The sequence below is a fragment of the Hemicordylus capensis genome, chromosome 6 (assembly GCF_027244095.1).
Source record: "Hemicordylus capensis ecotype Gifberg chromosome 6, rHemCap1.1.pri, whole genome shotgun sequence".
NCBI lineage: Eukaryota > Metazoa > Chordata > Lepidosauria > Squamata > Cordylidae > Hemicordylus > Hemicordylus capensis.
This window is the reverse complement of record NC_069662.1, coordinates 45,311,927-45,330,833: the sequence shown is the minus strand read 5'-3', so window position 1 is coordinate 45,330,833 and position 18,907 is coordinate 45,311,927. Positions and strand designations below refer to the sequence as shown.

At 45.4% G+C, this 18,907-nt stretch overlaps 1 protein-coding gene across 4 annotated transcripts in view; it reads left to right on the top strand.

Moving 5' to 3' along the window:
• CRHR1 (corticotropin releasing hormone receptor 1) overlaps positions 1–18,907 on the top strand; it is a 111,681-nt gene that overhangs the window by 47,355 nt on the left and 45,419 nt on the right. The window contains exon 1 of one of the 4 annotated variants that reach the window (XM_053262185.1): positions 7,364–7,433. The exons of the other annotated variants lie outside the window; for them this stretch is intronic. The gene's annotated coding sequence lies outside the window, so the exon portion shown is untranslated. Of the gene's footprint in view, positions 1–7,363; positions 7,434–18,907 lie in introns of those variants that run through there. 4 annotated transcript variants of the gene reach the window in all.

Here is an 18,907-nt window from a genome sequence, read left to right as displayed (position 1 = left end):
GTAGGCTTCCAGCAGCATCTGTTGGGCTACTGTGTGAAACAGGATGCTGGACTAGGTGGGTCTTGGGCCTGATCCAGCAGGGCTGTTCTTATGTTTGCATTTGGATGGGTGACTACATGTGAGCACTGTCTACCGTAAGATATTCCCCTTAGGGAATGGGGCACTAGCTCAGTGGTAGAGCATCTGCTTTGCATGCAGAAAGCCCCAGATTCAATCCCTGACATCTCCAGGTAGGACTGGCAAACGCTCATGCCTGAAACCTCAGAGAGCCACTTCCAGTCAGTGTAGACATTACTGAGCTAGATGGACCAGCGGTCTGGCAGTTTCCTATGTTACTCTCTATTTCCAAAGTTCTTGGGCTGCCCTTGTCAAACAGCTCATAGGAGTTCAGGTTAAAGAATTTAGACTGGGGAAATGGCAGAGGGAATTTAAAGACTCTCTCCCCAAGCATACTGACTCAAGTTTGGTCCTCCTTGTGGATGTTTGGTCCTCCTTTGGTCAAGTTTGGTCCTCCTTGGTCCTCCTTTTTTAAGTTTTAAAAATATATATTAGGAAATTGACTGTGGATCTTTTACACCACATGTAGTTTGACCCTAACTCTGCAACATTTAGAGCTCAGAATACCAGTTGACCAAATTGGAAAGTTAAGAGACCTCCTTTGGAAATGAAAGTTAGTCATGATCAGGTCCTTTATAAGTATGCCTGATATCCAATTATACACAGAGCAGAAAGATTTTTACTGTGAGGAATTAACCATGATGGAGCGATTAACCATCCCTAAATGCCTGTCTAGAGGCGGTAATGGGTAGGTGAGGGATAACAAACTGAAGTTGAATCCAAATAAGACAGAGATACTGACTGTGGGGGGTCGGGACCAGGGAGATGGTTTAGATCTGCCTGTTCTGAATGGGGTTACACTCCCCCTGAGAGAACAGGTACATAGCTTGGGATTACTCCTGGAACCAACGCTCTCCCTGGTTTCTCAGGTTGAGGCAGTTTATCGGCTTCAGCTGATACATCAGCTACATCCATTTCTAGAGGTAAATGACCTTAAAACAGTGGTAGATATGCTGGTAAGCTCCAGGCATGACCACTGTAATGTGCTCTATGTGGGGCTGCCTTTGTACGTATTCTGGAAACTACAATTGGTACAGATTGCAGCAGCCAGATTGGTCTCTGAGATAACACGAAGGGACCATACAACACCGGTTTTGAAAGAACTGTACTGGCTGCCAATATGTTTCCGGGTGAAATACAAGTGCTGGTTATTACCTATAAAGCCCTTAATGGTTTGGATCAAGGCTATTTAAGAGAGCCCCTCCTTTGTCATGAACCCTGTCACCTGTTACAGTCTTCTGGAGAGGTCCGGTTACGGTTGCCACCAGCTTGTCTGGTAGTGACTCAAGACCGGGCTTTCTCTGTGGCTGCCCCAGGGCTTTGGAATATGCTCCCTGCTGAAGTAAGAGCATTACCTTCTCTGTTTGTTTTCAGGAAGACCCTCAAGACCCTCCTGTTCTCTCAGGCTTTTAATTAGAATTAATTTTAATAATGTTAATAATTTGTTTTAATTTTAAATCTTGTACACTGCCTAGAGATGTACATATCAGGTGGTATAAAAAGATGATAAATAAATAAATATCACAAAATTAAACAGAACATATTTTAAAAGAGAAAGATATGCTGTTCCGGTAGCTCCAGGTCTTAACACTCACATCAATTTCGGAGGATGAATACAACTGAAGGAAGCCTGGGCGGGTGCATGGCTGGGGGAGTCAGTCATGTGATTTGCCTTTGTGGAGTCCCCCAATGCAGTGGGCCCCCAGACAACTGTCTCTCCTTGACCTATTATAGTTATGCCCCTGTATTGGAACAGTGGGGGAAGGTCATTATTTTAAACTCTGGCTGAGGCTTAAACTAGACATGATTGTGGCAGTCATGTTGGTTTCTTCATGGGTCTGTTCTGTTCATGTATATTGTAGGATGTGAGGGTCTCATTTTAACATCAGAAATCATGGGTGTCCAGGAGGTGGGTGAAAGGTGCAGCCCCCACCCCCTTCTGACTGAGCCAGCCCCATTGAATTCATGGGCTGACTCAAATGAAGTTTACTCCCAGGTGTGTGTATAGGATTGTCCTGTACACTGTAGGATTGTCCTGTACAGTATAGGATTGTCCTGTACAGTATAGGATTGTCCTATTCCATAGTTCACCAGACTATAAAAGTTTTGCAGACACCCATGGCTATACCTGTAAGGGTAGTTGAATGGTCCCTCATCCTGTGCCTTTCCTCCCTGCAGGCTGTCTCCAAAACTCATTTTTTGCTTCAGCCCCGGTTCTGTTAATAAAAGTGAGCTGGGCTGGGAGAAAAGTGCCTGGGGCAATGGACCATGTGGAAGCAAGCTGGCAAAGGTTCAGGCTCAATGCTCCTTGCCCTGGACTTCCTTTTAGGCATGTGCCCAGTATAAAAGAAAATATGACTGCCACTCTCATTCCTAATTTGGCCCTGGGAGTTCAACTGGGTGGTTAAAGGGTGTTCAATGATCTTGAGTACAGCTCTGGCTTTATATTCTGGCTCGTGTAATCCATTCCACAGAAACCTGCACTGAGACAGTGAAAAAGAACAGTGGAATTCTGCTAGTGTTACATGTGTGTTATGTTGGAGCTCCCAGTGTGGTTTTTGCCTTCAAAAAGCAACTGCAGAGCCCCCCAATTTGGACTGAGGCTGCATCCTAGGTGGAGGAATTCAACCCATTATCCCAACACTGCAGGCTGATCCAAATCTCCCCCCACTAGCTGCTATTAGCCACAGAGGAGGAAACCTATGGGCAAACTTAAACCCGTAAGTCCTCCCCCACAGTTAATTGCAGCTCTGGGGGGATTATTTGGATTGGGTACACAGTATGAGGGGAAAGCATTGAACTCACTCACATCCTCCCCCTGCACCTCGGCCTGATCTAAATCAGAGACTCCATGGCTGCTTTTTGAAGGGAAATAAAAGTGCACTAGTTCTGGGACTCCAAACATGGAACTCCAACATACAAATACAGTTTGGCCTCAAGGAATAGCTAATTGACATGAGGTGCTCTTGAATATACTTCTGCTGATCAGAGCTCAGTATCAGTTCCTCCACTTCCCATTCTCCTTTCCACATAAAGACCACTCTCCTTAATAATAACACCCGGGAGGTTCAGCTAAGCAGAAAAACCAGCCTCTCTCTCCCCCTCAGTTTCCAGGGGGGGAAAGGCAGGATTGGAAAGTCTTTTCTCTCCAGTGATCCCATAATATAATGGTGGAACTCATTCTCACTCAGTTCTTGAAAACTAGTGATAATGAAATTGGGGAGAGTCAAATAATGCATGTATTTTTACTTGAAAATTGATCTTCTCTGTCATGTTCTCAATACAAGATTTCAATCTTGCTCCCCTAAACACTCATATACCTGAAAGGATTTTGTGCACATGTGTGTGGTGGGGAGATATTTCTGGTATGGTCAGCCACCTACTTTTCTCCCATGTTGCCCACTCTAGGCCAATATAATCATCCTATGCTCCTCTGCATGCCAATTCAGATTATGCCTGATGGGATTTGTGGTGGGATTTCTTGCAGCTCCAGAGAGCTTCTCCTGGCTACCCATTCCAGGCTCCCTCTGCACATCTGAGAGAGATAGTAGGGCCAGCTAATTCCTCACTTACAGAGAGCGCTGGCTTGCCACAAGGACACACCAGGATTGCAAGTATAGGAAGGCATCGCTAGGTCAGATCAGCGGTGACTCTCTGAGCAGGTTCACACATACAGTGGCACCTGAGATTCATGTGAGCTCCTACGGCCTTGGGAACACACATTCCGTTCCAATCCCCATATGAGCCCCCACTTCTGCTCTAGCTACCAATATGACAAGATCAGTCATGATGTCCAAACCCACCAATCTCGGCACATCCTGCCCTACTTCCATCAGGGAACCTGACATCTGTAACTTAATTCATATCTCAGTTACAGGAGTAGGATTCTGTGATGGAAATAGGGCAGGATATGTGAAGGTTGGTCATGATGTCTAAACCCACCAGTCTCAGCACATCAGAAGCTGGAATGGAGGTAAAGGTTCACACAGGGATGGTGGGGGTGGGGGGAGCACACACTTCTGTTGCTGCAGGATCTCACACAAAAGCCGTACACATGAGCCCACCCCAAAACTAAATGCCCGCTGCTGGTGGTAGTGTAGACACAGGCCAGCGTACTCCTTTGATTATGCCGGGACCCGGCAGTGCTTACTGCATGACAAAACATGTGTGTGCTGCTCCTGCTCTGCCACCTTCCATAGTCAATAAAAATGCTTATCCAGAAACTGCAACTAGTGCAGAATGCGGCAGCCAGGATGGTCTCCACTCTCCAGAGCTACCCAAAGAGGCCACATTACAGTCGTCCCTCACCTATCACGGGTTTCCTAATCGTGGATTTGAGTATCTGCAATTGGGAAATTGTTGCCACCTTTGCCAACCACAACCCTAGTATTCACAGTTTGGCACCAATTTTTTGAATTTTAGGTGGTTGGAGGAATTTCTGGGGGTCACAGGGTCATTCTGGTGGTCAAGGGTCGTTTTGGGGGCTTGGGGTTATTTGGGGGGTTGGGTGATTTGAGGGGCTTCAGGGGGTCATTTCCAGGGGTCGGGGGGTGGTAGCTCTATTTTTTCCTTTATTTTCAGATACTTTTCTAATTGTAATTCCCCTAACCCCGTTTCCCATGCAGATCAATGTCTCACCTACCATGAATTCACCAATCACGAGGGTTTCCAGGAATGGAACCCTCGCGGTTGGCGAGGGCCGACTTAATCCTATTCTAAAAGATCTGCAATGGCTGCTGACAAGTTTCCGGGCAAAATACAAAATGCTGGTTATTACTTATTACCATAAGTCCTGTATGGCTTGGGCCCAGGGTACTTAAGAGAGTACCTTCTTCTTCATGAACCCCACTGCCTATTAAGATCATTGGGGGAGGTCTGGTTGCGGTTACCACTGCTTGTTTGGTGGTGACCCAAAACTGGGCCTTCTCTAGGATTGCCCCAGGGCTCTGAAATGCATTCCCAGATGAAATCAGACCCTCCCCATCTCTGGCTGTTTTTAAATGGCTCTTGAAAATACACTGTTTTATCAGGCTTTTAGTTTGTAATGTTTTAAGGTTTTATTGATGGTTATTTTAATTTGTTATATATGATTTAAGATTTTAATTGTGTTTTAATTTGTAAACTACGCAGAGATTAATAAACTAAGACAAATTAACCAGCTCTTGGATAGTTTTATAAGCTATAAAACAAAATTTTGCAACATTTAAGGAAATTAGATCATTCTGGCCAGACAGTAAATACTGAAGGTAAAATGAATCTGAGTGGCCTGGAAATTTAACTTAAAAGGGGGTAATAAAATAAGAACTAATATCTTTATTTTAAAAAGACAGTATAGAAGGACATGAGCCATTGATTCAATGGCACCTACACCACAAGGGCAGAGTCGGCTACATATGGGATTTTCTTACATTTCTAAAATGGACTGGGAAGGACATTAAAATGTGCTAGAGTCAAAGCTCTTCTAAATTTTGACACCATTATTTGATTTAAATATTTTGGTGGCCTTGAAATGGAAAGTTGGTTACTCACAAATATATATCTTGGAAGGCAAGATTGGTCTAATTGCCCTTCCATATCCATCACCCATTGTTTAAGTGCTAACTTGGCCTGCTCAAAACCCATCATCATAAGGGCTTCCTGTGAGAAGTGGTAATAATGCAGTTTCTATTGGAAAGATGTATTCTACTTTGAATTAAAGTTATCAGCTAGCATCAGGAGAACTAATCCAACTGGGGCGAAAGGACAACCTTAATCAATAAGTGAAGATGATTAACCATAACCCCGTCTCCACCTTGGTCACACTGGCCTCCCAGTGAAGAAGCATATTAGGTACCCACTGAGCTACTTGAAAGATGTTTCCTAAGAATTTGGATTGCACAGCCTCCAATGAAGCAAAATTGCCGTATGGCTCAAGTTGTACACTATACAGGAGCTCTGCTCACACTTTCACTGAAAATAGCTTTATTGCCATTGGAATGAATAATGCACCTCTAGAATAGTAGAAAGATTGTATGGCTGGCACCGATTTCTGGGCGTTTTTGCAAAATATAGTACAGATGGGCACTCCAGTTACCAGATGCTTGGAAAACAATGCCCAGGTATTTGAAGATTTTGACTTGTTAAATTTCATGGCCATTCAACTTTAGGGCACTTGGCAAAAAGTAAGGATCTTAGTCTTAGTGTAGTTAATCTCTCAGGCCTTCCTCATTGCAATACAAGGCAAGAGAGCGTAATATTAGTTTTAAGCCAACTGAGGTCTGAGACAGCACAACCGTGTCATCCACATAAAGTAGTATTGTGAGATGTTATTTGCCAGATTTGGGGGATGGTGTGAAAGATTATTTAGGTGAGATACCAGATAATTAATACAGAAGTTGAATAATGATCGTGCTAATATACAGCCTTACCTAGCACCTCTCTATATTGGGATTTATTTAGTAAGATGGCCTTGCACACTACTGCGGACTTTTAAATGAGAATTTCTATGCAGTTTGAGTATTAGAAGTAACAAGCATCTGTCTGTCTATGGAGGAATTTTTAAGTTTGCACCACAACAAAAGCAGGCGTGTATGCAGAGGTGTTCTTCACAGGGATCTGAATCAATATAAGGTAGCTTCATATGTTCAGAGCTCATGGATATGGCTTCCTGGGAAATGCTGGAATATCTAAGCTCAAGCCTCCTGTCCAGTGAAGGTTTGATGGAACACTTACCTCTTCCTTTGGTTGGGGCAAGAACTTGGCTTGTTGCTCATTTGTTTTCCACCCTAAAGGATCTTGTTCCTCTGCTTTGGTAGCTGCCATGTGCCCTTGAGTGCCAGCTTTGATGGATGGCCACCGTTCTTTCTGTTATTTATCTTCCCCAAGCCTGTAGTGCCGGCGGCTTCCTAGGTTCCTCATCCATTACATCCCAGAGACTGTCTGGGTGATGCGCTGTTTGCTACATACCTGCCAAGATTGATATTGCAAAAGAGCAACAAGCAAATGGGAAGATGCATGAACAAACCAAACTCTAATCACTGTCAGTCACGTGGTGGGCTGTTGATGTGGGGACTTCTAGCAATCCATTCAGCTTTGACGGGTCCCACGTTCCAATAAACTTGGAGCCTCTGCATAGCATCCTTCTGTGCCTGGGCCGCTGCCCCTGCCGTCCACTGTTGTTCTTGCTCCTCCACCTGCACTCCCTTCATTTAAAAAGGAAAAGAAGAACAGAGCAGAAGAGGCAGTGTGAAGAACAGGAGAGCGCTGGGCTGTGTGTTTCCTGGGAGATTCTCTAGCCCTCTCCTGTCCTTCACACTTCCTGCTTGGTGTACCATCAGGTAAGGGCTGGACTCTTGGTGGGGGAGGGCACCACACTCCACTATCAGGTAAGGTGGGATGGCGTCATTTGACAGCCCACCTCAGGCACAGGCATGTCTTATGTTGGCCAGGGGTGTCGCCTTAATTGGATGGACATGCTCCAAGAACGTGGGACACTCAGAGAAGAGGGCCTGCCAAGGGCCCCTCCACTGCCACCCACTTGCCACCCGATGCTGCCACTGCCACTTCCCAGTCATCTCACAGGGCAATAAGGGGCTGAATCAACTCTTTCCTCTCTTGAGCGATCAAGAGAGGAAAGAGGTGATCCAGCTTCTTACCAGTGCACAAGCTGGCTGGGAAATGGTGCACATGTGCCCTGAGGCCAACCACGTAGCTCATCAGCATCATGTGATGCTGACATGTTGTGCGGACGGCCTTAGGGTCAATGTTCCCTGTAACAGAGATTCCCAGATGTTGTTGACTACAACTTCCAGTCCCATAATCCCCAGCTGCTTTGACCTTTGGCCACTGCAGATGGAGATTATGGGAGTTGTAGTGAACAACATCTGGGAATCCCCGTTCCAGGGAACACTGCTTAGGGAGGGTGCATGCGCGCTCAGCATTTCCAGCTGGTTTGTGCACCAGTGACAGCTGAGGTGGGCAGCTTTGACAGCCCACTTCAGGCACAGGCAGATCTTGTGCTGACCCTGCTTCTGGACAGATGCTGCTGGAGGGGGGTTAGTCTATGTCTCTGCATCATGTGTGTTTGGGATATTCAGGGCAGAGATGCAACTGACTTGCTTGCCCTGAGATTAGATTATCTGTCATATCTCTGCAGGAGTCACTGCTCTAGGTCTCGTTCTTTTAATTAGGAGGCACACTAAAAAGACTAACTCGTGCAGAAACACAGTGGGTGGACTTCCCTGAGGGCAGGTAATACGCCTCTTTCACAGTCTAAATGTAATCTATTTTGAATGCAAGTGGGGTCTGTGCCTCCAAAACAGCTTTGGAAATAAACAAGTACAAAACCTATCAGTCTTGTGGAAGGATGAAAAACTGCAGTTATCACTGGGGCAAAGTGCATAAGCTGTCTGCTTTCCAGTGAGTGGGGAGATCTGGATTCAGATACATGCTCACCCAAGAAGAAGCCCACTGGGTGCCATTGAGCTTGTCGTTCTCTCTAAGCCTAACCCACTTCACAGGGCTGCTCTGAGCTGCCTTGGACGATCTGGCCCCTTATACTTTTGAATGTCATTCATTCATTCGATTTCTATACTGCCCTTCCAAAACTGGCTCAGGGTGGGTTACACAGAGAAATAATAAATAAATAAGATGGATCCCTGTCCCCAAAGGGCTCACAGTCTAAAAAGAAACTTAAGATAGATACCAGCAACAGTCACTGGAGGTACTGTACTGGGGGTGGATAGGGCCAGTTACTCTCCCCCTGCTAAATAAAGAGAATCACCATGTTAAAAGGTGCCTTTTTAAAAGGTGCAACTTTATACCAGTATTATAAAAGGTGCCTCTTATAAAAGGTGCAACTTTATACCAGTATTAGAGATCAATATCTGCACACACACACACACACCACCTTTAACCTCTTTTGCTGTGAAGGCCTGACATTTAAGAGAACAATATTTGGAATGGGTCTGGGTTCATTGTCATAGTGACTCCAGAACATGAGGATTTATGTTTGGGGCTGTTGTACGTTCCCTTTTAATAAAGTAAATCTATGGTTGTTTTTAAGTTTAAATGTCTTGGCTGTTGTTTTTTCACCCTTGGTTGTTGGATATGGTTGTTTGACTAATCAATAACGTTCTATTCTGCCCACTCTGAGCTCCTCAGAAGAAAAATGTGAGAAAAATAAAAACTAACCTCTCAGTTTTAATTTCAGCTGTAGACAGTTGGGCGTGGTAGTCTGTTGAAGAAAGTAAGCCTATTCTCATGAGTAGCCTAACCCAGGCTAGGGCAGTCCAACCTGGGTTAGGCTGCTTGGGTGGAGCGCCGTGATCACTCCCAATCCTAGCCCTCTCGTCCCACTTAATCCTACTTTTAATCCCAGCCTTTGGCCAGGGTTAACGGTGCAAAAATACGTCAAGCCGGACAGCAAGAGTGCCCAGCTGAGAGAGGCTCAAAGGCAGGATGCCTCTGAGTACCAGTTGCAGGGGAGTAATGGCAGGAGAGAGGGCATGCCTTCAACTCCTGCCTGTGGCTTTCAAAAGCATCTGGTGGGCCACTGTGCGAAACAGGATGCTGGACTAGATGAGCCTTGGGCCTGATCCAGCTGGGTTGTTCTCATGTTCTTAGGATCCCTCAATACACCACGCTGCTGGCCTGGTGCATTGAGGGATGCCAGAGGAATTCCTCCTCCAGCTCCCTGCTCTGCCACTCACCACAATACCACTTGTGTGCTGCAGCGAGCAACAGAACAAAGGAACATAGGGAGCTGCCATATACTGAGTCAGACCATTGGTCTATTTAGCTCAGTATTGCCTTCACAGGCTGGCAGCGGCTTCTCCAAGGCTGCAGGCAGGAATCTCTCTCAGCCCTATCTTGGAGAACCAAGGGAGGGAACTTGGAACCTTCTGCTCTTCCCAGAGTAGCTCCATCCCCTGAGAGGAATATCTTACAGTGCTCATACTTCTAGTCTCCCATTCATATGCAACCAGGGCAGACCCTGCTTAGCTAAGGGGACAAGTCCAGCTTTCCTCCTCGAACTGGGGAGGGAGATCGTGTGTGGGGAGGCAGGCAGGAGTCTGCCTCCCCACCAGCCCTCCCCCCATCAGCTTTTGTGGTCATGGGCATGACCCCAATGTATTCTATGTATCAACCCAGTGATTAAGCATGATGGCCAACTTCCTGACTAAGGCTGCATATGCACCACATGAAATGTGTCGGTGCAGTGGAAGCTTGTGCTAATTCAGCTATGGTGATTTTGTGTGTGTGTGTGGCAAGGGGGGGGGTTCACCTATATCTCCTTCCCCCAGATATTCCCTGTGCCACCTGAAAATATTTCCCTGAGGGTTGCATAATCCTTGGGGACATGTTTCTGGATGGCGCAGGGAGCTTCTGGGGGAAGAGAGTTCAGTGAAATTTGCCTCTCCCCCTTCAGAAAGCCTTCCACAGCATGGGTGCTTCTTCCCATCCCGTGTTTGCAGCCTTAATCAGGATGTTGGCATTTTTATGTTCAAGATGAGCTGTTTAGTTTCAGAAGTTTTTATCTCCAGCCACCCCTGCATAAAATAACTGTAGTACCATACTAAACAGAATTACTAAGGAGTGTGTCCATTGAACTCCATATAACTTATTTCTGAGTGAGCCTGCTTAGGATCATACTGCATTTGTCTGGATTTTAGCTTCAGTAAAATATCAATTCCTTCTGTTCACATTTCCAAGCTGTTGGCATTCTGCCAACTTTTGGCAAACCTTAGTGCTTTCCTATATTTCATGTTGTAGAAGGCAAGGGAAAGAGGTAAAATGGCCTGTAGTTAAAGCCTGAATTAATGCTTGCATGGAATCATTTTAATTTCTTTGTCCTGAGGCTCTCATTAAGCTTATTTTATGGGTGTATCTTTTTACTTAACAATCAGCACTGTGTTTTTCAAGGTGAATCCACTGTGCTATGTTTATTTCATTCATAGGTTTTGTGAGGGTGAAAAGAACATGTACTTTTTAGAAAGGGATGAGTGGCTCTCTGCTTGAAATTGGACCCTGATCTTGTAGAAATAAAGCATATGGAGTTGAAAGTGAAAGAGACCATATTGTCATAGCTTCTATCTCTGGTGGGTTTTTTTTTTAATTACTTATTGGTAGCTATTTCTCTAGCATTTCTCATTGTACAGAAGGTTTCACAATTGTAATTTCATTTCTCTCTTCTCACCACCACCCTCTGAAATGAACAAAGTATTATCCAAGAGTGACCTTGTCTTGTGTAATAGCTTTAAGAGTGCCTCACAGCTCTGTATGTCACTTGCACCCAATATAATGCTTGGCATTTGTATGGTGATTTGGGGTGCAGAGCACTTAACATGTGTTAATCTTGTTATAATCTTCACAACAACCCATTAGTAAGTATGGTTATCCCCATATTGCAGCTGCAGCTTGTCCGGGAGTGATCCAAGGGATAGTGGTGCCAAATGCTACTTTGTCCTGTGCCTCTGGTAGAGGCCAGCCCTCTCTCAGAACTGACTCTTCCAAACTTTGAAAGTAGCATTGGTGGGCAGGGAGAAGGAGGGAAGGTTGCCCGCAGCCACCTCTTCTCTCCTTGTTCTCACGAGCAGCCTAACCCAGGTTAGGGCAACCCAGCCTGGGTTAAGCTGCTCGTGTGCTGTGCTGGGATCCTCACTGATTCCAGCGCTGCTCACCCACTTGCCTAACCCCACTGTGGAGCCTGGCCTTTAGCCGGGATCCTGTGTTAAGGGCAAGCGCCCCCTTAAGCCCGGCGCCAAGATTGTGGCGCACCACAGTGTGCCACGGCAATACACAATCAAATAGATGAGGTTAGCGGAGCACTCGCTCCGCTAACCTCGTCTAAGGGGAGGGGGAATTAGGAGGGTTTGCTTCCGGGAACCATGCAGCTACCATGGCAGCATACGATCCTTCAAAAGTGGGCTAGGCTCCCTTAGCCCGCTTTTGGTGGATCGTGAGAATCTCCTCAGTGAGTTGCATATCTGAATGGGGATTTGAACCTGGGTCTCCCAAGTCCTAGTCCGACACTCTAACCACTGCACCACAGTGGAATTGCCTTGCTAAAGGGGAGGAAGATAGTTTAAGATTAATTTTTAATTTGTTCTGTCAGCCAGACCCCAGCACCTTCCTTTGTGCCACTGTAGCCATTCAAAACAGGGAACTGCTGGCTTGCTCTTCACTGTACTTGGATGTCACCAGGGCACTTTCCAGATTACACCCTGCAACAGGGTCACAGCGGATCTTGGAAGTGGGCTTCCACATTTCCTGTACTGTGACACCGCAGTCCCTATGCTGAAGGCAGGGTGCCGTTCACATTTCCGATGGCTTGTTTCAAATTTAATCACTGCAATATAGTGCTATAATGTCATGTATCTGGTGTAAAAAGGTTGCTTTTGGGGGGGTTGCTGGTTTCTGCAAGACTGCTCCCTCTGTTGTATATGTTTCAAATGTGATTTGACTGAACGGAAGCATTTTGCTGCTGTTGAGCAGCTAGTCTGGAAACTGCCCAGTACAGCTGGTCAGGAGGAGGTAGTGCAGCTTGCTAACTCAATGACTATCACTTAACAGAAGGGGCCAAGGAGGTTTTACCTAGTCCTCTACATCTCCAGTTTCTGGCCTGCCTTCTCCATCTGAGCAGCTAAAGAGGAATGTTTTGGGAGAAGCACTACCCATGTGCACTACCCTGACATGCTTGGAGGAAGGGCAAGACATCAATGTGATAAAGAAAAAAAGTAAAACAAATTGAAGGAATCCACCCCTGAGCAAATAAAAAAGAAAATGAACAAACGATACCTGTGCAAAGCCAGAGGTGTTATGTTTTCCCTGCTCCTGTCCATTTATATATCACATTGGTTCTCTCAGGCAATGTGTGGAGGAACATCCTCCATTCTTGCCCCTTCAGCTGTGAAAGGGACAATGGAAGCTGATTAAATGGACAATTAACTATAGAAGGAAGCCTTTTAATCTATCTGTCCCTAGCTGCCCAGAATGCTTAGCGAGTAGCGATTGCAACACACTCTTCTAAGCAGAAGTAGCAGAAACTGCCTAGAAGTTCCCAGAGAGAAGCAAGTAACTCCAAGAACCAAATCTGTAATTTGTTTTTGTGTAATTACAGGACAATTGTACTCTTCCATCTTATAAACAATATATGTTCAAACCTGCCTAATTCTAAAAAGATTATGGGACTAAACAAAGCATGAATACAAACAAATAAATATTGGTATAAAATAATGATCAGCATTTCGGCTTCTAATATTCCACCTGGATCTGACATGCTGCTGTTGATGATCATACTGTTGTATTAAGCAATGCGTTTTGGGTTTTTTTACTTTTAGAATTTGGTATAGCCTGCTGCTTGATGGTGGGCGGGGCAGGGAGGACTATGGGCATTGGACTGTTCCAAATATCTGGAATATGAATCACATGACCTGTCTGCTTTTTAACCAAGTCTAGGTGATGGGCACAAGAGATCCAAATAGCAGTTGCTTGTCTGGCTAGATGAGAAATGGTGTAGATTTGGGGCTAGATGAAAAGGAGTGATATTGCTTCATAGGGGAGAGATCGTGGTTCAGGAGCAGAGCATATGCTTTCTGCTTTCAAAGTCCCAAATTTAATCCCTGGCATCTCCAGTTTTTTAAAAAAAGAATGGATCTCAGGTAGCAGGAGTGGGAAAGACCTCTGCCTGGGACAATGGAAAGCCACTGCCAGTCCAAGTGGATAGTCCTGGGATAGGTGGACCCATGAAATGAAGCACCTTCATATGTTCAGTGTCCCTGCAGTACCTGCTCAGCCTGACCAGCAACTCCTTCCAAGAAATGGGAGAGATGTGTGTATTCTGATTTTCATTAAGGATGGATGGAGTGGCAGATCTGATTCCAAAAGAAAAATATCACTTCCTGCCAGGTGGCTGCTCATCATACACCATTTCAATGGTTAGAAAAAGGAGGCACAGAAATAGTTATGCCTGCCTTATGTTACTGATTCCAGGCACAGCTTTGACTCAAGCGCATTAATGAGAAGTAGATAAACCACTTCTGAAATGGATCCTGCCCACGTACAACCTGGACTTGAACAAGACACCATCACATCTATTTTTTAAGTGAATTTATTAGATTGTGATTAAACCATGTCCTCTCTTGCCCTCATTGCTGTGACCCAACTGATCTTCAAAAGATATGTGTCCAAGAAATATGCTGAGCCTGCAGTACAAAGATGTCACTTGAAAGCCAAAAATGTCAACTTCAATACTTATATTGAATTTCCGCTCTATACCCTTTGGTCAGATTGGCTGAGGGCCTGCAGGAATCGCAGAACTACAGATCTGTCTGCAGATAAAGGGTGCCTAGTTGTACATAGGTTACTCCTTGGGGATCCTTATAGGAGATTAATGGGATTTAATTGATTAATATATATGTGGGATTAATATATATGTGGGTATGGTCTCCCTACCCCTGCCCTACATTCAGGCTTTTTCCTATGAATATATTAGCTGTAAAATGACCATCTTTTGTACATCATTTGAATGTTGGTGAATTACAGTTGATGTTTAAAACGACCCCCTATGTTTGGCAGTTACTTCCAGCCAGGGCATGCCTGCATGGTGTGGGGAGGAGATGAGTTGTTAGAGAGAGAGAGAGAGAGAGAGAGAGCGCGTGCAATTCAGAGTTGGAAGTTAGCCAGAAGCAAAGATGGGCCTGGTTTTTGCAGCTGACTTGGAAGCAGAAGCCGTGGATGCATTTTGTTTGCTTCTGGGAGCAGATGCTGCATACCAGTCTAGTACTGTCTGCCTAGGTGCCTCAGCATGTCTATTTGTAAATAAACAAACACCACAAAAAAGAACTTCAATAAGTCCTATCAGTAAAGTTCCCCTGCTAACTAGGCAGGGGGAAATGCAGGGGAACCTTACTAACTGCTAACTAAGCAGGGGATGCCCATTATGACTTTTTCTTTGCTTAAAAGCCGCTGTGTGGTGAGCTCTGAATTGCAGTGGTGTTGTGCTGCTGCTGCTGCTGCTGCTGCTACAGAAGTTTATATACCGCTTGTCAGGGTCCTTTGCTGATGCCCCTCTCAATTCCAGGGAGGTGATTTGTTTTTATTGTTCTATGACAGTTTAGTCTCCAGGTTCTGGGAATTCATTCAGTTTTTACTTTCCCTTGCTGCCACCATATACATTCTTGTTACCCTGCTCCCGGTACTCTACAACTTTGGCTGAGCAGCCTCACGAGCGCAGGATAGACCAGGAGCGGATCCAGCAGGAAATTACAGGGGGTGCAACAGGAATTTTCCCCTATAAAAGATCCCCCCCATCTAAAAATATTGGGGCTTGGATTTTCTCTCCCTTGCAAATGCACTATGCCCAGGGGGTGTCAAGCTCAAATCTGGTGGTGGGCCAGATTAGATACTGATGCACTTCTGGGGAGCCAAACATAGCCTTGCACCCACCTCACACCACCTTCTGTGTTCCTCCTCCTCCTCCCTGCTCTTTCACTCATTCCTTTTCTCCCCTGCCCCTTGAATTAGCTGAGTTCACTACTTTTTACACTAAAAGGGAAAGATTGATTATTTATTGGAAGATATTCTGAACATACCTGCCAATACCAGATTTTGCATGAACAATCCTACCACTCTTCCTCTCTCCCTTAACAGAGCTGTTGCTAGGTACTTAAAAGATCCAGGGCTTGGGCCCACAGCTTCCCCACATTTTGATAATTAAACCCTTTCATGCTCTCTTAAAGATATCCAACACTCTCCTCCCCACTAGTTTGCTTCACCCTAAAAATGAATCTTTTTTTCCTGCATCAGATTTCTCCTGCAATCAATACGCACACAGCTGAGAACCAGTGTGGTGTAGTGATTAAGAGTGTTAAGACTAGGATTTGAAGGACTTGCGTTCCCCATTCAGTCAAGAAACCCACTGTGGGACTTTAGCTGAGACACTCTCTCTCCCCACTTCAAACATGCCACACAGGATTGTTGTGAGGATAAAAGTGGGGAGGAAGAACATGTACATTACCCTGACCTCTTTGGAGGAAGAACAGGATATTAATTACACTTTTAGACACATGCACTCCAATCCTAAGCACGTAAACTCAGAAGCAAATTCAAATAGCCTTTTTATACCTATCACAGCAACATGCAATCCAGTTTGATCTCTTCTATTGACTACATTTCATTTAAGCAAAACCTCATATGCAACTATAGTGTATGTCTATATACTACAGTATATACAGTGTATAGTGTGTGTCTGTACACTACAGAAAGAAAAGCCACCATTTTGATTTCAAATAGGACAGCAGAATGTCATATATGGAGTTACCCCAATTTTGCAGAATTTAAAGACAATGAGCCAGGTCTCATGATCAGTGAGACCTGGTTTGGAAGGGTAAGTGGGGAGAGTGGGCTAAGCCCGCTGTCCCCGCACACGAGCAGAGCGAGAGCCCTGGGTGGCCGGATCGGTCACCCACACAATAGCTGGCTTCATGACAGAGCCGGCAGGGGCTGGGAAGCTCGGGGGCTGTGTGGCCCCCAGAAGCTCCAGTATGCCCTGTGCAAGCGGGCAGGGCATACTGGGGGGAGACCCCCGGAGCTGGGAGGTGGCTTTTTGCCTCCCCTCCAGAGGTCTGCTCATGAGTAACTACAGCACGGAGCCACGCTGTGGTTACTCATGATCTTTAAAACCAGGTTTGCGGAGCGCTCGCTCCACAAACCTGGTTTTAGGACAGGGGTAGTTAGGCGGGTTACCCACTTAGGAACTACTGGTCTCGCAGCCAAGCCCGGTGGTTCACACGATGGGGCGAAATCGGGCTAGCCTCCGCTAGCCTGATTTCACCCCATCATGTGAATAGCCTCAAACAATCATTTCATGTGCAAGGGAGTTTTTAAAAGGAGTTGTTGTTTTTTTTAAAAAAGACTGATTTGTAGTCTTATTTTGAAGCTAGTATACAAAAACAGACTTTTGGTCTATATACTACAGAAAGAAAAGGCACCATTTTGATTTTGGTGGGGAAGCATGTTACAAGCACAAAGCAAAATAAAATAAAATAATAATGTTTAAAAGGGGAAACATGTTAAGAGAACCATTTTCTTATATTTTGCTATTTAAGCCACTTTGAGAACTCTGTTGTTAAAAAAGTAACATATAAATATTTTTAATAGGGGGCAGGGGGAAGAGAAAGAAACCCAAACACCAAGACCATATAAGAGCTATAAGCAGTGTATCTTCAGGAACAAAAACAAAAACAGATCCATTTTGTCAGAGCATTCCCCGTCCCCTTTTTTAAATACTTTTGCATGGGCTGATTTCCTCACAGGAAGGTATACTGTTGGGATGGGGAGGGTTTTTCTTACAAGTTTGCACTAGAACAGTTGTGGCATAAGGTTGTGATTTTTTTTAAAGGCTTAAAACTCACTCTTTCACACACATGGGATGGGAATTCTCTCACATGTACAAAAAACACACGGTTCATGGCAGGGGGAGCAACACGGTAGCTTGACCAAGGGAAACAAATCACACACAAACAGCAAAGGGCTGGTGTTCACAAAATGTTTGATTTTTCTTCTTGGAGGGAGTCCAACAGCCAGCTTCCTCGACTCTGCAGTTACATACAAATTCCAAGCAGGGGAGGAGCACAGGACTCCAAGAGAACCAATAGGGCTGGGAGAAAAGTTAACCCTTTTTTTACTCTCTGTTGCCGATCTCCAAGAGACTCAACATTAATTCACAAAGGGTGCAACTGCACCCTTGCACCCCGCCCCCTGGATCCACCCCTGGGGTAGGCGTATATGTTTAGGATATAAAATGAAACAGAACTTGAGGTATAAAATGAAAACAAGAATAAGTTTATTATTTACTGATTAGAATAAAGATCTCTGCAAAGGAGGGCACACAAGCTTCTCTATGAGGTACAGCCGCTATTCAGCTTTCTGAGTGTTTCTTTTCATCTGGATAAAATGAAACATATGGGGGGTGAGATAAGTGGGACAGAGGTAATTAAAACTGGTTATGTAAACTTAATGAATTCTTCCAGACCTTCTTGAGGTGGGTCTCACGGTCAGTAAGACCTGCTTTTGCCAGCTTTGCGGGGAGACGAGCAGGGCGGGAGCCCTGGGTGGCTGGATCAGCCGCCCACACGACACAACTGCTGGCTCCGTGATGGAGCCAGTGGGGGCTGGGGAGTTAAGGGGCCGCGTGGCCTCCGGAAGCTCCAGTATAACCTGCATGAGCGCGCAGGGCATACTGGAGAGACCCCCAAGCCAGTAGGCTGCCTTTCAGCCTCCCATTGGGGGTCTACTCATGAGCAGACACAGCGTGGAGCCATGCTGCAGCTACTCACGATCCCCAAAAATGGGTTTGCGGAGCACTCGCTCCGCAAACCTGGTTTAATGGGCAGGCTACTTGAGCGGGTTACCCACTCTTCAAGTTCCACACAACACACACACACCCAACAATCTTTCCTGTTCAGAACACACCAACTGATCTCTCAACCCTCAGCCCAAAACACCTTCTACTCCCACGCAACTGACTCCAATTCTCTCTCCCTTCTCCCTGTCTCCACGGCCTTTCTTAGATCTCTCCCCCTCTGAACCTTCCATGCCTGGTTACTAGGGTAGCCCACACACATTCACGCACTTACTCACCAGCTCTTATAAACATCACACCACTTTTCAACCAAAGTTCTCAAAGTGGTTTACATAGAAAAATAAATAATACATAAATAAGATGGTCCCCTGTCCCCAAAAGGCTCACAATCTAAAAATAAACATAAGGTAGATACCAGTAACAGCCCTTAGAGCTATGCTGCTGTGC